Source organism: Dendrobates tinctorius, unplaced genomic scaffold (assembly GCF_039654945.1).
Source record: "Dendrobates tinctorius isolate UK_male_01 unplaced genomic scaffold, ASM3965494v1 ptg000362l, whole genome shotgun sequence".
Taxonomy (NCBI): Eukaryota; Metazoa; Chordata; class Amphibia; order Anura; family Dendrobatidae; genus Dendrobates; species Dendrobates tinctorius.
In genome coordinates, this window is record NW_027362028.1 from 1,753,414 (window position 1) to 1,769,715 (window position 16,302).

Sequence of the window (16,302 nt, forward strand, 5' to 3'; positions counted from 1 at the left end):
TCATTTTTATATACAGTATTATTGTGATTGAAAAAGTTGTTACTTGTTAGAATTCGGGTGTTTTTCATGATTTATTACTTTTGCTTTTTTTTGCATAATTAAAAAACTTTGTTCTTTTTTATTTTAGATTTTTTTTTTAAATTTACGTTTTTTTGTTTTTTTCATAATTTTAGATTTCATTTATTTATATTTCATTGTCATTTTCTCAGGACAGCCATTGCTTAAAGGATGTTACTGTAAGGTAACCCCAGCATTAGAAATTACTGACAACCGTTCTTACTTTGGGACGGATCCATCATATGATGAACTCCACGAGCGCCACTTATAATTATGCGGTCCTATTCATCTGTTCATAATTTTTCCATAAAAAATGGTGCGAAATGACGCGTTTTTTGTGAACCACCAGCCCTGGGTACCACATGGGTGAAGTTGATGGAGGAGTGACGGAAGAAGCCCCCTTTCTCTTTACCGATGTCACAGTCACTATTGATCATCTCACTGACATCTGATTCTTCTCCAATGCCGGCCATTGCTGATGCCGGCTGTCAGTCACAGCCCGGACCGTTCCCCACATGGGATAACCTGCGCACCACTGCAGGTGGTCGTAAATTGGCTTTAGCACAGAATTTAGGTCAATGGACAGCAAATCCAAAAATTGTGCCAAAAAAAAAGGTAACAAAAATCAAAAAGAAAGGAAAATATTTTTAATGGAACATGTCTGATATATAAAAGGTGACTAGCTGCCGATCTATGACCTGCATGATAGAAGTGCCAAAGTTCAAGTCCTACGTGTCGTACTGATATAAGAGAACGATCTGCAGGACGCTGCTCAATGGAGAAAACAACAAAGCTAAACTTACTGTAAAACTTTATACGTGCCGGCCCTTTAAATGATGGTACAATAGAGGCACAAGGCAGGTCTGCACTTACCAGTCCTGCCCATCCACAATGGACACTATTTGTCATTGTTAGTTATTGTTCACCCCCTATTTCTGCATACATTAACCAATTCCTGCCACGGATAATTTTCTTTTTTGCTCTCTTTGTTCTTTCCTTCCCTTCATCCAACAGCCATATGAGCAGTGGTGCAATGGGACCCGATGCAAAATTTGGACCTGGGCCATCCCCTCACACACAACCCGCACATCCCTCCCCAGCCACACCCGCATGTTGGTCAAATGTATGGGCCCTTGTAGTGTCTAATCCTCCCCACTTTGTGTTGTACTGTCCTGCATCCTGGGCTCCATCTTGGTATACATGTCCCTCATGCTGGTATATATGTTTTGCATCCCAGGCCCCATCCTGGAATATACATTCATGGCCAAAAGTGTTGGCAGCACTGAACTTGTTCTAGAAAATGAAGTATTTCTACCAGAAAGCTATTTCAGTTACACATGTTTTGTTATACACATATTTATTTACTTTGTGTGTGTTGGAACAATGCAAAAAAAAAAAAAAAATGAGAAAAAAAAATGGCAAACTGGAAATAGTTTGTTGGCACCTTTCCAAAATTGTGGGTAAACAACTTTGTTTCACGTATGTGATGCTTGGTGAAACTCACCTGTGGCAAGTAACAGGTGTGGGAAATATGAAAATCAAACCTGAAACCAGATAAAAAGGTGAGACGTTGACTCAATCTCTGCATTGTGTGTCTGTGTGTGCCACACTAAGCATGGAGAACAGAAAGTGGAGAAGAGAACTATCTGAGGACTTGAGAACCAAAATTGTTGAACAGTATCATTAATCTCAAGGTTGCAAGTCCATCTCCAGAGATCTTGATGTTCCTTTGTCCACAGTGCGCAACATAAGCAAGAAGTTCACAACCCATGGCACTGTGGTGAATTTCCCTGGACGTGGAAGGCAGAGGAAAATTGATGAAAGGCTGCAATGTAGGATAGTCCAGATGGTGAATAAGCAGCCCCAATCCTGCAGGCTCAGGGTCCATCACTGTCAGTGAAAACTACTATCCATACACATGTGAATGAAATGAAATACTATGGTAGGAGACCCAGGAGGACCCCACTGTTGACACAGAGACATAAAAAGCTAGACTGCAGTTTGCCAAAATGTTCGTAAGCCAAAATCCTTCTGGGAACGCATCTTGTGAACAGATGAGACCAAGATAGAGCTTTTTGGTAAAGCACATCATTCTACTGTTTACCGAAAATGGAATGAAGACTACAAAGAAAAGAACATAGTACCTACAGTCAAATATGGTGGAGGTTCAGTGATGTTGTCGGGTTATTTTGCTGGCTCTGTCACTGAGTACCTTGACTGTGTGCAAGACATCATGAAATCTCAAGATTAGCAAAGTATTTTGGGTGGCAATGTAGTGCCCAGTGTCAGAAAGCTGGGTTTGCATCCTATGTGTCTTCCAGCAGGACAATGACCCCAAATGTACTTCAAAAAGCCCCAAGAACTGGATGGAAACAAAGCGCTGGAGAGTTTTCAACTGATCACCTGTGGAGAGATCTTAAAATTGCTGTTGGCAGAAGTTGCCTTCAGATATGAGAGAACTGGAGCAGTGTCATGGCTTGGTTGTCGGGTGACCCGGGACAATCAGCTCCTTCCCTATTCCCGGGATACTTCTGATGGTGAAGATACCAGGGCCTCCACCCTTGCCTTATCTCCTGTATCCACCTTCTGTCTGTTCCCTTCCCTCACCCAGGGAAGAGGGGAGCAGCCGTGCACCGCAGTACACCAACCAGATGAACAGAGCAACAAGAACAAGGGGTAGCTGAAAATACTAGGCATACAAATATTCACTGACATATAACAGAGGAATGTACTGGGGAGTGGAGGGTGGGGAAAAAAACAAGGTAGGAGAAGGAAAAGGAATTATCACACGTACTAAGCCAAGCAACAGTCACTGATAAACCCACCTAACTCTTACTCATATACCCACTACTATCTTCCCAGCCATGCAGCAAAAGCTAGGCCTGACGATGTGCGTCAGTCAGGACCCAGATTATATGGGAGATAGGAGTAGCTAACCGAGCTCAGCTGAGAGCTCAGACTCCCAGAGTCTCCAACATGGCCGATTAACCCCTGTACTGCCAAAAGAAATATACACCATTTTAAAAGAAGGTGAAGTGCTTCTTTTCAGAGCAGACACTGTGGTCTTCTGGCTCCTTTCTGCTGCGGTAACCCCGTGACAAGCAGTTTGCAAAAAAAAGTGGTCAAAAGCTCCAGTTGAAAAGTATAAGAAGCTTGTTGATGGTGTAACAATGCCACTTACTTGGGAGCGGGATGAGGAATCACAGGAACCGTTACGGCTGTATATTTCAGTCCTCATAAATCACCTCACAGGAAAGCTTAAAAAAAAGCCTTTGTATGGCACAAAGTAAAACATAAAGTAATAAGTATTACTCCAAGTTTGTCTCCCCAGCACTAGGTGTCCTACAGCCACCTTACAATGGTTATAGGAAGCGATTGATTGTAGTTATTTATTCTAAAGGGTGTGCAACCAATTATTAAGTTAAGGGTTCCAACAATTGTGTCCGGCTGTCACGGGTGTGTCAGAGGCTGCAGACCATCGCTCTGCATCTGACTGCAGAAGGTCTCAGCAGTTTGCTTTGAAGACTTCTTTCTGGGCCTTCTGTCTCTAGGACCCAGTGGCAATCTCCTCCAGCTCTAGTTGACACACCTGGACTTGGGTGTGTATAACTTCCAGCTTGCTGCTGGAAGTTGCGGATATTTATACTTCCAGTTCCCTGTTGCGGCTTGGAGCTATAGCAGTCGGCTCTCTCTGGTGCTTGGGGGACATCCATGTTTCTGTCTGAGTCTACACAAGTTAAGTATTCCCCTTGTTTATGTATCCCATCTGTCTTTAGTGGTAGGGGGATTGACTAGCGCTTATCCTGTCCTTCCCAGTGCAGGGTTTATTGCTAGGGTCAGGCTCAGCGATAGGTGCAGAACCTATATAGGGATGATAGGCCAGACATGGTGACATTAGATCTGCCTAGGGGTCTCCACTCCCCCCTCCCCTAGTGTTTGGTTCCCTTTCCCTTATCCCATGTTGCACTTAGCTTTTCCTACACATTGGTTGACACTTTTGGGGTTTTGTGCAAAATTTTGTCCAATTTGCCTTGTTTTCTTTGCTTTTTTTTCTGTTGTTCCAGTACAAACAAAGGAAGTAAACATGTGTATAACAAACATGTGTACTTGTAATAATTTTCTGGAATAAATACTTCCTTTTCTGTAACAATTTCAAGGGTGGAGGGAAACAAAACCCGAGCTTGTTACAATGTACCAGGAGTCGGGAGGGGAACAAAACCTGAGCTTGTTACAATGTACCAGGAGTCGGGAGGGGAACAAAACCTGAGCTTGTTACAATGTACCAGGAATCGAGAGGGAAACAAAACCTGAGCTTGTTACAATGTACCAGGAATGGGGAGGGGAACAAAACCTGAGCTTGTTACAATGTACCAGGAATGGGGAGGAAAACAAAACCTGAGCTTGTTACAATGTACCAGGAATGGGGAGGGGAACAAAACCTGAGCTTGTTACAATGTACCAGGAATCGAGAGGGAAACAAAACCTGAGCTTGTTACAATGTACCAGGAATGGGGAGGGAAACAATACCTGTGCTTGTTACAATGTACCAGGAGTCGGGAGGGAAACAAAACCTGAGCTTGTTACAATGTACCAGAAACCGGGAGGGGAACAAAACCTGAGCTTGTTACAATGTACCAGGAGCCGTGAGGGGAACAGAACCTGAGCTTGTTACAATGTACCAGGAGCCGTGAGGGGAACAGAACCTGAGCTTGTTACAATGTACCAGGAGCCGGGAGGGGAACAAAACCTGAGCTTGTTACAACATACCAGGAGCCGGGAGGGGAACAAAACCTGAGCTTGTTACAATGTAACGCGCTCATTTACTAACCTGAACTCAGCGCATGTAAATGCAACCGAAATGTTTCTTTGTGCATATTTGGGGCCCCACCTTATACTTTTTCCCAGGGCCCTGCTTTATCTAAAACCAGCCCTGAAAGAGTCAGAGCTGGATCTAGGCTTTATAAAATTCCAGTAGCAGTTTTTCTTCTTGCGCTGTGGAGGGGCAGTGTGTGGCAGGAGGTCCGGTGGTCTTGTATCGGAGCTGGTAGCCGATTTGTAAGAATAGCTCCCCACTTTCTGTAATCTGCTTGTCTGTAATATATACTGATCAGTTGTGACAACAGGCGGCAGACATCAGATTACTCAGAAGAGAAAAAACCTAAATGGCCATAACTTTAAAGCAATTTTTTAACTCATGAAAAAAAATTGAGGGGGGGTAATAAAAGTACAGTATATTCCACTCTCAATAGTGTCTACATTGACGATACAATCAGCATTCGTTTGTTGAAATTACAGTAGCCTTTTTTTTCATTGTACGGACTATGTTGCCATTTTGAGTGCCATAATAGGAAGTCATTATCAGGATAAAGCTTTTCCCAGTGCGTTGGTGATTGTACGAAAGCCGGAGATAATTTGACATTATCCCGGGTGTAAATATGACCATTACTTTAGGCTCGTTAATCTGTTCGTCCCCATGTGAGGTGATTATAATACACTTATAATAATCCGCTCTGCTAATAAGTCATTACCGGAGGCCAGAGTATAAGGCGATATCCGTACATGAGGTCCAGGGCAAGTCCTTCTCCAACACAAAACTACATGTAAAACTAATGAAAAAAGTGCAAGAAGTGTTGTCATAAGGATAAAAACACTGACGTAAATTGCCCAATTAGTCTTGACCTACACAGCGCTGTGCAAAAGTTTTCCGCAATTGTGGAAAAATGTTGCAAAGTGAGAAAGATTTAAAAAAAAAAAAAAAAGTGCAGCGGATCCAGCCCCATTGTCCTTGTGATGCGTATCCGATGGCCGATGTCAATGACCTCGTGGAGAAGCTAAGGTCAGCCAGATACATCACCACCCTGGACCTAACAAAAGAATACAGGCAAATCCTTTTCTCTGAAAGTGCAAGTGACAATTGCTTCCAGTATGCAAGAATTCCGTTTGGGCTGCAAAAAGCCCCAGCTACTTCCCGAATGGCCATGGACCGGGTCTTAGCCCCTCACAGAAAATACGTTGCGGCTTACCTCGACGACGTTGTGATATTCAGCCCGGATTTGGGAACTCATCTGCAGAAGGTCCAGGACATGCTGGATGTGCTGAGGAAGGGGGCTTTTACCATAGACCCAAAGAAGTGCACCATGGAGAACAAGAAGTGAAAATACTTGGGCTACATCGTCGGAAGAGTTGAAGTAAAGCCGCAAGTGAGTAAGGTGGAGGCAATCCAAAATTGGTCGAAATCGGTCTCCAAGAACCAGGTTCGGGCATTTCCAGGAATGGTGAGATACAGCACAGTATCCCAAATGTTGACATGACAGCCGGACCCCTGACCGACCTTCTTAAGGATATGAAGACGTCAATAACCAAATGGTCTCTTGTAGCAGAGACGGCGTTCCAAGAGTTGAAATTCAGGGTTGCAAGACTTCAACTTTCATGTAGAACACAAGCCAGGGAAGCTGCATGGTATCGCAGATGCCCTGTCTAGACTTCCCTATTTGTGAACTGAAGGTATAAAAAACCCCGCTTTGGGCAGAGGGGGGGGATATGTAACAATGTCACTTGCAAAGTACTAGAGCTTCAGTAATATAAACCTAGGAAAAATCATCCAGCACACTAAGTGATGAGAGGGGTTAATCAGCCATGTTTAGTGCTAGAATGATTGAACAGCTGTACAATGGGAGGAGCCCAGAGGATAAATACCGAGCTTTTTAGGGCATTTGAGGGTTTGAGGGGCTCCAGACTTCACATCCAGACTCCTGCTGTGGGGGGCTCCAGACTTCACATCAAGACTGCTGCTATAGGGGGGTTCCAGACTTCACCATCCAGACTCCTGCTATAGGGGGGCTCCAGACTTCACATCCAGAATCCTGCTATAGGGGGGCTCCAGACTTCACATCCAGACTGCTGCTATAAGGGGGCTCCAGACTATACATCCAGACCGCTGCTATAGGGGGGCACCAGACTTCACATCCAGACTCCTGCTATATGGGGGCTCTAGACTATCCAGACTCCTGCTATAGGGGGCTCTAGACTACACATCCAGACTGCTGTTATAGGGGGCTCCAGACTACACATCCAAACTGCTGCTTTAGGGGGGCTCCAGACTACACATCCAGACTCCTGCTATAGGGGGGCTCCAGACTACACATCCAGACTGCTGTTATAGGGGGGTCCAGACTACACATCCAGACTGCTGTTATAGGGGGCTCCAGACTATAAATCCAGACTGCTGCTATAGGGGGCTCCAGACTACACATCCAGACTGCTGTTATAGGGGGCTCCAGACTATAAATCCAGACTGCTGCTATAGGGGGCTCCAGACTACACATCCAGACTGCTGTTATAGGGGGCTCCAGACTATAAATCCAGACTGCTGCTATAGGTGGCTCCAGACTACACATCCAGACTGCTGTTATAGGGGGCTCCAGACTATAAATCCAGACTGCTGCTATAGGGGGCTCCAGACTACACATCCAGACTGCTGTTATAGGGGGCTTCACACTCCACATCCAGACTGCTGTTATAGGGGGGCTCCACATCCAGACCACATTAGAGCATTAGCTCCCGGCGTCCCGTCATGCACAGACAAGAGCGGATCTGTAATTGCGCTGCAGGTCTGAGCAGGTGGTTTGCTGCGGATGACATATAACGAGACATGAACCTGTAGGGTGACGGGAACATTTGCTGAGAGGCCTGGCACCAGATATTAGGGATCGGAATGAATATACACAGACAATGAAATGTGGACTTATCGCCTATAAATAGACGGTAGCGTGTTACAGAGAACAGCGCCGGGGGGACCATAATGCATCAGGTTATAGAGGAGGCCGCTCAGTGCGGTTTTAGATTAAATGTGGGATTAACGCCTCCGGGCGACATCATCTCCATCGCCTTTAATGTTTGTTTACCAGATCTGGGGCTTATGTAATGGCTTTAATTGTTTTTTTTTACTTTTTTTATGATGCAATTACTACGGATGTGGCAATATTACTAGTGACATAAACACGGCTATCATCAAACATCGCAACTGCCGGAATATGGAGACACTGGGATGAAAGACGTCCAGACCTCGTCCGATGGACTCAGCACAGCGCTGACTCCTCGCAGACCCTGACACCAAGCAGTCGAAGCCTGGATTTAGGTTCTGTGTCCTAAATTTACCTCGTCACCGTTGACCTCATTGAAGAGGGGCAGCCGGATTTTTTGTTGGGGTTAACCAGGTCCAGTTTTGTAATCTTGGGGTCCCCTCATTATGGTGGCTCTCCGGATCTTAGGTCACTGGCAGAAGAGATTAATGTAATTTGTCCAAAATTAGAAAAACATGGCTGCTCTCTTTGAGAAACAGCGCCACTCTTGACCACAGATTATATCTGGTATTGCAACCCCATCCACATTGAAATCCATAAAACTGATCTGTTTACCGCATCCATCCCATCATCATGGGTGGTGCTCTTCTCAAAAGAAAGAAACTATGTTTTTCTTATTCTGGACTCTTCTATTTAAGACTGAGACAGGTGGGACTGGATTAAATGCTAGCACTGCAGGTCTTCATTAGATGCACCTGACTTGCTTTGGGCCTGTGTTCACTATGATGCTGGATACAGCAGAGTGAAGTATGCTGAAGCTGGGGAGTGTCCTACCAAAAGGTAGAGTTTTATGACAGCAATGAAACTGCACATTTGGAAAAAGAAAAAATCACATTCGCTGTATGAACACTGCCTAATGCCTACCTGAGAGAGTGAATCTCTACAATTGGTGGAGTATGCGGGTGGGAAGTCCCAGATTGTACAGGCGATTGCAGTGTAAAGATTGAATGTCCCAGGTAATGGCAGCTACAGCATTGCAAACACAGTTGGAAAGAATGGAGGAGCTGTAATGCTAAAAGGTGACATTGCTGCGCTCATGGCGTCGCTGGTGTGGCTCGGGAGAGCTGGGAGCCGTCTCTTTATGTGGAGTAGGGAGGAGGAGAACCAGGGTCCGCAATGACGGGTGGGGCGAGGTTCACATACAGAGAGATGGTGGAAGTCCCAGAACCAATGGACTGCAGCGTAGGCTGGTGCAGCTCCCACTCGTTCTTCACCTACCCTGCCTGGGGTGCTGCTACTCACCTTGGCAAAGGGCCATGGGTATGCCAGGTGACTGTGAATGGGGTACAAGTGATGGGATATGGCAGAGCCTACGTGCGTGATATGCAGGCGGCAGAGTCTACGTGCGTGATGTGCAGGCAGCAGAGCCTGCGTGCGTGATGTGCAGGCGGCAGAGCCTGTGTGTGTAAGGTGCTGGCGTCAGAGCCTATTTGCATGATGTGCAGGTGGCAGAACATTGTGTGTAATCTATAGGTAGCAGAACCCTGTAGGCTCTGTGTATTGGCAAATGGTGCCCAGTCGCCAGCTTTGGGCAGAGGAGGGATGAGGGATAAGTAGCAGAACCAGGTAGAACTTAGTTAAGTCATAACTGCAGGTTTTGATTAGATGCACCTGACTAGCTTTTTATTTTACAGGATGTTATATTTCATTATTGAACAGAGTAGCTGTGAATCCAGCACTTGGAGGACACAATCGCTTACTAGGAGCAGCAACAGCATGCAGAACACTATACAGCAGCACTGAGCAGTGTAGCTACGAATCCAGCTCTAGTGTGAGATAAGCATTTCCTATAATGCAGCTGTATCACATATTTGATTATAAAGCAATAAGAGCAGTGTAGCTGTCAATACAGCACTGGGGTGAGATAAAAACATTTATCTGACTTAGTATGTGTGTTGCTGCCTCTCTCTTTCTTAGTGCCTTCTGAAAGAACTATTTATTTACTGTGAAAACCTTTGTGCCCAGAAAATTATTTGTTTTTTTGTTTCCATTGGAGGTTTATGAAAGCCATAAAACTACACTGTTTGGACCAAACCTCATTTTCTGTGTGAACACTACCTAACGCCTACCTGAGAGCGTGTATTACTACAAGACACATTTCAAATTATCTCCCCTGCTTTGTGAGGAAGGATCTAAGAAAGAGAAAGGCAGCAACACACATACTAAGTCAGATAAGTTTATTTATCTCACCCCAGACCTGGATTCACAGCTGCACTGCTCTTTTTGCTTGAAATGCTAATCCATGATACAGATGTATTATAATAATTACTTATCTCACACATTCATAGCTACATTGCTCAGAACTGCTGTACATTGTTCTGCATGTTGTTGCAGCTTCTAGTAAGCAATTGTCACCCACAAGTGTAGGATTCTCAGCCATTAGGCTCAGTAATGCTATAAAATACCCTCCATGCTGCTGCTCCTAGTAAATTCATATGTCAAACCAGTGCAGGATTCACAGCTACGCTATCCAATACTGCTATATAATGTTTTACATGCTGCTACTTTTAAGGGATTATCTCCCTCAGTGTAAGATATGTAGTTACTATGCACAGTAATGCTATATAATGTCCTTCCAGTAAATGTTTATCTTATACCAGAGCAGGATTCACAGCTAAACTGCTCAAATCTAATCATGATACAGTTGTATTATAGCAAATGCTTATCTCACACTAGAGCTGGATTCACAGCTACACTGCTCAGCACTGCTGTATAATGTTCCATATGCAGTTGCTGCTTCTTGTAAACAATTATCTCCCCCAGTGCTGGATTCACAGCAATGCAATAAAACATTCTCCATGCTGCTGCTTCTAGTGAGTGTTAATCAGTTCTGGATTCACAGCTACACTATTCAGTAATGCTGTATAATGTCTTCCTTTTTGCAACTGCTACTTCCGAACTTGTAATGCATAGAGAAAGCAGTGGAGGAATCCCTCATGTCTGTGGGTGCTATGTATGGGAGACATTATGGTAGCTAGTCTCCACCCACTAGCTTAGAGATAACTAAAACTAAGAAATAGAGCCTCCATAAGGGAAAACCTGTCATATAAATGTCATAAATAGTGTTATTTCTTCTATAACCTTACAACAGATTATTCTGAATAGTCACCTGTACCGACAGGTACACTTTATCATGTAAGCCACTGTTCTGCTCATCTAATAACTGTGGAACCTCAAGGCCCAGGTGTGAATCATTGTTATTACAAGTGGATGGTGGGATGTGGATTTTAGTATACAGTATATCTAGGGGTGTAACTCTGGGGGTGCAGAGGCAGAAAGTGGCGCCCGGAACCTCATTTATTCCTGAGACCTCCAAGCACTTGGCTGATTACTAGAATTGTTCACGTTCACTTTTCTACGGATTATTGGATGACGACCTGAGACACTTTTTTTTCCTGTAGAGATCCATAAACCCACAATGAAATCCTAAACTTAAATTGGCTGTAAAGATAAAACATGTCTTTCTTCTGATGGAAATGTGCGTAGGAACCGCTGTCGGCTCACTGGAGGTTTTAGTTTTATTTTAGAAGCGTGCGGTCCCTATACCAGAGCTGGGATCGGTCAGTAAAGGTTCTGTCGCTTCTCCCTCTCTCTCAGCGGGAAATCCCAGCATGACCTCATACACCCATGAGCTGTACATTTACCTCCGTATAGTCATCAGATTGAAGTCAAATCATTGTGTCTTATGTCTGTGGTGCTGACCAAATTCCTTAGTGCTCATCATTGTCCTCGTGTTTGCAAAACTCAGCAGTCACGAAGGTAAGGAGGCCTCGGCGTACTGCTATACAGGCACAGTTACGTGCCATAGGTAAAAAGATTATCTTCGCTGTACAAGGAGACTAATAAACACTTATTAGAAGGCAGAAGCATTCTAGAGATCGTTATACAAAGGTATTGTGAACTGTAGCTGTGAATCCAGCACAAAAGTGAGATAAACACTAAAATGCAGCACCATTAGAACATTTTACAGCAGTACCATGCAATGTTGCTGTGAATCAAATACTGGGGTGAGCTAAACATTTACTGAAAAGTAACAGCATCACGAAGGATATTATACAGAAGTACTGAGAACTGTAGCTGCGAATCTAGGACAGAGTGGAGATAAATAGTGATGAGCGAGTATACTCGTTACTTGTGATTTCCCGAGCATGCTATGGTGATCTCCGAGTATTTGGATGTGCTCGGATATTTAGTTTCTGACACCATAGTTACATGATTTGCAGCTGCCAGACAGCCTGAATACATGTGGGGATTTCCCACATGTATTCTGGCTGTCTAACAGCCGCATATCATGCAACTATGGTGACAAAAACTACATCTCGGAGCATATCTAAATACTCAGAGATCACCTGAGCATGCTCGGGAAATCTTGAATAACGAATATACTCGCTCATCACTACGGATAAACACTAGAATGTAGCAGCATTAGACAGAACATCTTACAGTAATACCATGCAGTGTTGCTGTGAATCCAGCACTGGGGTGTGATAAACATTTATTGAAAAGCAACAGCATCAAGAAGGACATAATAAAGCAGTACTGAGAACTGTAGCTGTGAATCCAGCAGAGTTGAGATAAACACTGGAATGCAGCAGCATTAGACAGAACATATTACAGCAGTACCATGCAGTGTTGCTGTGAATCCAGCACTGGGGTGTGATAAACATTTACTAAAAAGCAACAGGTATCAAGAAGGACATTATACAGCAGTACTGAGAACTGTTGCTGTGAATCCAGCAGAGTTGAGATAAACACTAGAATGCAGCAGCATTAGACAGAACACCTTACAGCAGTACCATGAAGTGTTACTGTGAGTCCAGCATTTAGGTGATACATTTACCAAAAAGCAACAGCTTCAAGAAGAACATTATACAGCAGTACTAAGCAGTGTAACTGTGAATACAGAACTGGGATTACAAAACCACTTATCTAACTGTGGGTGTACTACAATGCCCGAGGCTGGGTAGGCCCACACTGAGACTTATAGACTCAGGATAGTGTCACACCATGTACATAATGTATCTGAAAGCATACAATAAATGCATAGTAAAACACTAGAGTAGATAATGTGACCAGGATCCCCTTTGAAGGTCTCCACTCACCATTATCCCAGCATCGCCTGAGGCCATTACAATTCCTTTGGGAGGCTTCCCTGATCCCACAGCCTGGTACAGAAGACCAGCACTAATGGGCCCCTGGGGGCCGTTACCGCCAATAAGTGCAGGTATAGTTCAGTATTTCGGTGTAGGGTTACAGGAGATTATCTCCAGGTCACTCATTTATTCATTCCCAGCTCTTTTGCGTTAAGTCAATAAAAAAGAATTTCGACATTTTTCTCGCCAGTTGCTTATTTATGGATCAAGTCCCAGATTCTTCCTATTTTTGACCAGCCGCAATATTAAAAAGATGGATGACACTGATCATCGAGTGACAATGGCGCCTGTCGGGGGTGCCGGGATATATCGTGTCTTGAAATTGATGCATTGGATAATGGAAAAAGGAATAAATGTAACGAACTGAGCAAAAGTGAAAAGTAGCAAATTGTGATGTGTAGACACCGGAAGATTCTGTTACCATGGAAACACATAAGTCTGCATGGGAGCTGTGCACACAGCGGAGATATTAGAGGACATATGTGATGTTGGAGAAATATAAGAAGTGGCAGTAACGATGGAGATCGGATACAGACAAGGAGCTCCTGTGCTCTCGGTGTATTTCACACGTCTCCACGACTTTCAGAGAGGTATTTCATCCAATGGCTCAGGGGTAAAGCGGTGAGTAGTCGCGCACTGCGTGAATCACACCGCTATGTCATCTCCTTCTTCCGTGGGTCTCATTTACCAGTACAGGTAATAATGTGCAGTAAGCGGTGTCATGGCCGCTCATACAGCAGAATTAACCTCTCTGCCACACCCTCAATACGCCAGGAAGCTGCTTCACAGGGCCTCCTGTAGGGGACGTCCTGCTGCTGCTGTGGCCATCAACGTACCTAGCAAATGTACAATAAGCCCCGCTGCCAGCCTGGTGCATGATCCAGGGTCCATCCAAAAGGAGTGGTCTTATTCTGGAAGAAATACACAGATACATGATAAGATCCTGTCTGCAGCCACCACTAGGGGGAGCTCCCTGCATACAGAGATACAGGATAAGATCCTGTCTGCAGCCACCATTAGTGGGAGCTCCCTGTATAGAGATACATGATAAGATCCTGCCTGTAGCCACCACTAGGGGGAGCTCCCTGCATACAGAGATACATGATAAGATCCTGTCTCCAGCCACCATTAGTGGGAGCTCCCTGTATACAGAGATACATGATAACATCCTGCCTGTAGCCACCACTAGGGGGAGCTCCCTGTATACAGAGATACATGATAAGATCCTGTATGCAGTCACCACTAGGGGGAGCTCTCTGTATACAGAGATACATGATAAGATCCTGTCTGCAGCCACCACTAGGGGGAGCTCCCTCTATACAGAGAAACATGATAAGATCCTGTCTGCAGTCACCACTAGGGGGAGCTCCCTGTATACAGAGATACATGATAGGATTCTGTCTGCAGCCACCACTTGCGGGAGTTCCCTGTATACAGAGATACATGATAAGATCCTGTCTGCAGCCACCACTAGGGGGAGCTCCCTGTATACAGAGATACATAAGATTCTCTCTGCAGCCACCACTAGGGGGAGCTCCCTGTATACAGAGATACACAATAAGATTCTGTCTGTAGTCACCACTAGGGGGAGCTCCCTGTATACAGAGATACATGATAGGATTCTGTCTGCAGCCACCACTAGGGGGAGCTCCCTGTATACAGAGATACATGATAAGATCCTGTCTGCAGCCACCACTAGGGGGAGCTCCCTGTATACAGAGATACATAAGATTCTCTCTGCAGCCACCACTAGGGGGAGCTCCCTGTATGCAGAGATACATGATAGGATCCTGTCTGCAGCCACCACTAGGGGGAGCTCCCTGTATACGGAGATACATAAGACTCTGTCTGCAGCCACCACTAGGGGGAGCTCCCTGTATACAGAGATACATAAGATTCTCTCTGCAGCCACCACTAGGGGGAGCTCCCTGTATACAGAGATACATAAGATTCTGTCTGCAGCCACCACTAGGGGGAGCTCCCTGTATACAGAGATACATAAGATTCTCTCAGCAGCCACCACTAGGGGGAGCTTCCTGTATACAGAGATACATTATAAGATCCTGTCTGCAGCCACCACTAGGGGGAGCTTCCTGTATACAGAGATACATTATAAGATTCTCTCTGCAGCCACTAGGGGGAGCTTCCTGTATACAGAGATACATTATAAGATTCTCTCTGCAGCCACCACTAGGGGAAGCTTCCTGTATACAGAGATACATTATAAGATTCTCTCTGCAGCCACCACTAGGGGGAGCTCCCTGTATACAGAGATACATTATAAGATCCTGTCTGCAGCCACCACTAGGGGGAGCTCCCTGTACCTCTGTAGAAGCTGCACTGTTATCTGTGTGGTGTAGATACAAGAACTCTGATCACAGGCTACACTTCACGACTTCTATGTGTCTTTATGCCAGTTGAATAAAACAAAGAAAAGTCAAATCTTTTTTTTTCCAAAGCTATTAAAAAATAACTGTAGAAAAAGAATGACAAGTGATTAATGTTTTCCTCTTTAATGTGCTTTATTAAATAAATACGACATACTTGATATCTCCGGCGTCACTATAACAACTCGTACGATACAATGTAAACACTTATTTATGGGGATCAGTAAATGGCGTGAATGAAAACGGCACGAATTGTTTTTTTTTTTTTCTGCATTTGTTTCACGATAATAGTTAATCGTTAACACTTCCACGTACGGATCGCATCGCAGTAAGAGGATTGCGCACAACGATGGCGATAAAAGCAAAAATGTTTTATAGCTGCTACGACTATTAATGCCAAAAAGCAGAAAAAAATAGAATCTTCTGACCATGTGAACAAGCTGCGAAACCGTATAAAAGGGGTCAATTCTAGTCTTTGCAGGACGCCACGCCACTTTGTACGGTGGTAACTTTTGGGGGTTCGCATTGGTAGAAATGACAAGAAAATATTTTTATGACAGTAAAAAAAAAAATGTGGAAGATTAAAAATATTACAGGATTTTTTAACAATTTCTATTTCCTGGGATTTTTCTTTTTTATTGTAGGCGGACAACGTTCCAGATCCTGCCCTCGCCTTCGTCGTCTCATCGGATTGGGACCGGAGATCATATTCCTGTTGGATACGGTTTCGGTCACACAATAAATCTATGAGAAGTCTTAGAATCTCATAAAGTTGTCACTCCATGAAAAATCCCTTATGTCCTCTGTGCCGACAGCCATGTACGCTCGTCTCCAGCCCCTGGT